Genomic DNA, 4778 nt, shown 5'->3' with positions numbered 1-4778 from the left:
CATGATACTATTTCATAACTGAAAGTTACGTAGATCACTGAATGTTCCAGATATTACTTTTTAACAAGTCTGTGGTATTCAAAAATTACATTATACCGCACTTTTAAAACCAGTCTAAGAACCCATGGCACTATTTCATAACTGAAAGTTACGTAGATCACTGAATGTTCCAGATATTACTTTTTAACTAGTCTGTGGTATTCAAAAATTACATTATACCGTACTTTTAAAACCAGTTGACACTATTTCACAACTGAAAGTTACGTAGATCACTGAATGTTCCAAATAATACACACAGAGGAGAAAAACCACAAACTTATATCAATTTGTACAAGTTTTTGTGCCAACCCTTGAGATGGGCTTCCCCTAACCCCTTTTCACGCAAACACACAGGGAGTGGACACAGGCTTAATATCGAAGTGATAAAAGCTTCTCACCGTTGCCGTATGTATCCTTTACTTGTGTAAAAAATTGGTACATGTTTACGACCTTGTGACACCCGGTCAACATGGATCTGATTATCAACGTGTAGAAACTGTATAGAAATTAAAAACAATAGCCTGTGTATATTTGAATAAAGACATATTCCCTACTACTTACATAAGAATGGAAGTGGTAGCTGTTTCAGCGACGACACTAGCATAAATTATAGTTATGGTCGTAACAAAATATGTAGGTGGTGTAGAGCACGTGAGTGCTGGTTAATACGAAGAGAGCTACATTAAAAACTTCATCACGTTCCACAGCGTCGATTGTTTGTAGGGGAGAAAGCTGTGTTATTGTTTGATTATAAAGCAAGTGATATTTTAGTAGACATATAAACCACCTTGTAAAATCATAATCTCTGTCTAACGCACGCAAACTTCTTTAATAAGTTCTCTCTATTCATGTGGAAAATCTAATTTTGAAATTTATGCACCAGGTGTATGACAATAACTATGATGTTTTGTTTAGGTAAAGAGGCCAAATTACCACCATTGTTCCCGCATATGTACAGGAAAGTCGTTTTCTAGAGTTTATTTCCTTCGTTAAGCAGACAAAAGAAGAGAAGCAACCCTTTTAACTGGCTGTTAAAAAGGTTGTAAGTGATATCGAAGTGAAAAGCAGATCCTGTCCTCATCTGGTTGCTATGGTAACGAAGAGGGTTTTTGGACCGACAAAGTCATGGAGAATGTCCATTACTGAGATGTAACTTACAAGCTTTCTGAACAATAAACCCACATGATGAATTCATAAATGTTAATGTCTAACTTGGCCAGTATCTGTGTTTTATCCGTCTTTTGTATGATGTGTGCTGTGAATTTTACGGAGAGGATTAGGCAAGGTTATCTGTCACTGAAATGTACACTTTTATTTCCCAGATTTTATTTTTATGTGTTACTAGACTAGTTTACACCTAATATTAACAAGGTGTTTTCATGTGTAGCCTTATGGCTTTAGATCAAACGTTATCACTTGTTCCCGGATAAAATCTGGTCTGTTTATGTGTAGAACGAAGCTAATTCAAACACTGAAATGAAACTGTATCCGACTTTCAACTTGTGTGATACATCAACACTTAATGCAGTTTAAATTCGATTATTCTTTTAACCATAAAGAAGTTGCATTAGAGAGCACAAACATCGTCGTATATTTTTACGTTCATTAAATTCACGAAGAGTCAGTAATGATATTTTAAATTTCAACCTCGCACACTACAGGAAAACGGTTTGCAAATGGTTTTTCATCTTTGTCCTTTTATCGTTTCTTGCACACAACCAACTTAATTAAATATTTGGAACACTCGCTTTTTTCCCCAACCATGTCATACCTGGGCACTTGCGTAAAAGCATCATAGTTTATGTGTTTATTTTGTACTTTTAGGAAGCGTCTCAAAATATTAATTTCGTGTGTTTGCCCTGTGTCGCGTATATGGTAAATAGTAGGCCTATTCTAGTGTCGAACGGTTTTAGTAGGTATTGAATGAGTATAGGTTAACTAAAATTTGTGTTCAAAATAATGTAGACTGCAATTTTTGATCTCCAGTTGTTTGTTTTGAATTTCGCGCAAAGCTACACGAGGGCTATCTGCGCTATCCGTCCCTAATTTAGCATTGTAAGACTAGAGGCAAGGCAGCTAGTCATCACCACCCACCGCCAACTCTTGGGCTACTCTTTTACCAACGAATAGTGGGATTGACCGTAACATTATAACGCCCGCACGGCTGTAAGGGCAAGTATGTTTGGTGGGACGGGGATTCGAACCCACGACCCGCAGATTGTGAGTCGAGCGCCCTAACCACCTGGCCATGTCGAGCCCGTTCTAATAATACATAGCATGAAAACTATGGAGCTTCAGATTTAAGTTAATATACAGCGATATATTTATTTTCGTCTAAATCATTAAATAGTTTAAGAAAAGATGATTATGGCTTAGTGGCGTAGCCAGGTTTTCTACTCAAAGGGGCAGAACATTTTAAGGAGGCTAATAAATTAAGAGGCTGAAATTGATCTAAATTTTAAATAAAATGGTCATTAAAACAAATCAAATGAAATGTAATAGTGTTTATAGGAGTTTTATTCATTTTTTATTAAATGATACAAAACGAGTTTATTGTATATAAAAGCTGGAAAATAATATGTGATCAATACGACTAGATTTTTTCAGTCCCCCCCTCCCGACCACGCCTCTGTTATTCCTGCAAAATGAACAACCTCCATCTTCAGCAAATTTCGTTTCAATCCTATGATTGTTTTATTTTAACATAAAGATGCCTCACAATAGACAGTTAACCGAATAATGTTACGAACATTGTTTTATTTTAACATAAAAATATCTCAACAATAGACAATTAACCGAATAATGTTACGAACATTGTTTATTTTAACATAAAAATATCTCAACAATAGACAATTAACTGAATAATGTTACGAACATTGTTTTATTTTAACATAAAAATGCCTCAACAATGGACAGTTAACCGAATAATGTTACAAACATTGTTTTATTTTAACATAAAAATACCTCAACAATAGACAGTTAACCGAATAATGTTACGAACATTGTTTTATTTTAACATAAAAATACCTCAACAATGGACAGTTAACCGAATAATGTTACAAACATTGTTTTATTTTAACATAAAAATACCTCAACAATAGACAGTTAGCCGAATAATGTTACGAACATTGTTTTATTTTAACATAAAAATATCTCAACAATAGACAATTAACTGAATAATGTTACGAACATTGTTTTATTTTAACATAAAAATACCTCAACTATAGACAGTTAACCGAATAATGATACGAACATTGTTTTAGTTTAACATAAAAATACCTCAACAATAGACAGTTAACCGAATAATGTCACAAAGATCTTTATCATATTCTGAGCAGAAATATCCAGAAGTAAGAAATAGGTAAATGCTGATATTTTATTTAAACTGGTCTTTATGTACAAAAGAAGTATTAGGTGGTGGATCTCTTTTCCTTTTTTGTTTCTTTCCAGTCGTTTTCAACAGTCTGTCAGATCATTTTTGCTTCAATTTTCGGCAAGATTGCACGCTCTTCAGCGATCATTTGTATCTACGTTTGATTGTTTAATATCACCATTACCTCTTTTGTGATATTCATTTAATACAGTTTTTCGGGGTTGTTGAATTGTTTAATTATTTATTTTAAAATTGAGATATGTATTTTAAAGTTATTTATTAATATATTCTATAAATTTTGTTCTTTACCGCTAATTTAGTCCACGTTTAATAACTCAGTCTAGTATTATTTACGAGTTTGTAAATCCCACTCCTTGCCTCACATTTCATTATAATCTTCTATTAAGATGGTTCTATCTAGTTCTATCTACCTTCTTTATGTCAACCAAAGTTATGCATACCATCATACAATTCGCGAAAATTTCCCAAAGTCCAATCATCAAAAACTGAAAAATATAATATTATGTCTTAATGATGCATAAGTGGCTCTATAGGCTAAATATACAAACTTTTAATTATGTCATAAATAGGTAAAAACGCTTGAGTCGTGCTTGCATTTTATTATATTTTGTGAGCGGTTTTATATTGATGAAAAAAAAATAATTAGGGCATTTTTTTGTTTCTAATTATCACGCTTATCCTGACCTGACCTTCATCATCGTTTAGAGGTGACTGTTTTCTACGAAATCGAAATATTATCCTTTTCACCGTAATGCGCATGTGTGTGATGGCTACGAGTATAGAACCCCGATTTTTTAGTGTACAAACCCTATAGTTTACCGTTGAGACGCTGGGTGACCATAGTAAATGGAACAAGCTATCAGAAGGTTTGAAATTAGAGAAACTAGTTTCGATACGTTCGTGCGCCCTGTTAAGTCTCACGTTGCCTTTTAGCAGGAAAACTAGTGAACGTCTACGTGACCACGTGTAAGACAATGAGAGAGTTAAAGAGGAGGCAAAAATATGTCGAAAGTAGTTTCTCTAATTTCAAGCCTTCTCGTACTTTGTTTCATTTAGTTTGATTTTTTTACTACTGGGCACACACAATATTGTGCTATTATATTACTGTGTCATCTTTCCTTCCCTTCTTTTAGATAGACTGGCTAATCGATAGGTTAGTTAGTTTCCTATTTTTGTCTTTAAAGTTAGGGAGAATATGAATAATGTTTAGGACGAGAGGGAGAATAATATGGCACATAGTAGCCCCCAGTAAGATAGAGTATGGAAGGGGGGATAGGATTTAGCCTCATAGCAGTAGTGGCTCCCAGTAAGATAGAGTATGGAGGGGGGATAGGATTTAGCCTCA

The sequence above is a fragment of the Limulus polyphemus genome, unplaced genomic scaffold (genome assembly GCF_000517525.1).
Source record: "Limulus polyphemus unplaced genomic scaffold, Limulus_polyphemus-2.1.2 Scaffold83, whole genome shotgun sequence".
Lineage (NCBI taxonomy): Eukaryota > Metazoa > Arthropoda > Merostomata > Xiphosura > Limulidae > Limulus > Limulus polyphemus.
The sequence above is the reverse complement of the archived record's forward strand: the minus strand, read 5'-3'. Positions refer to the sequence as shown.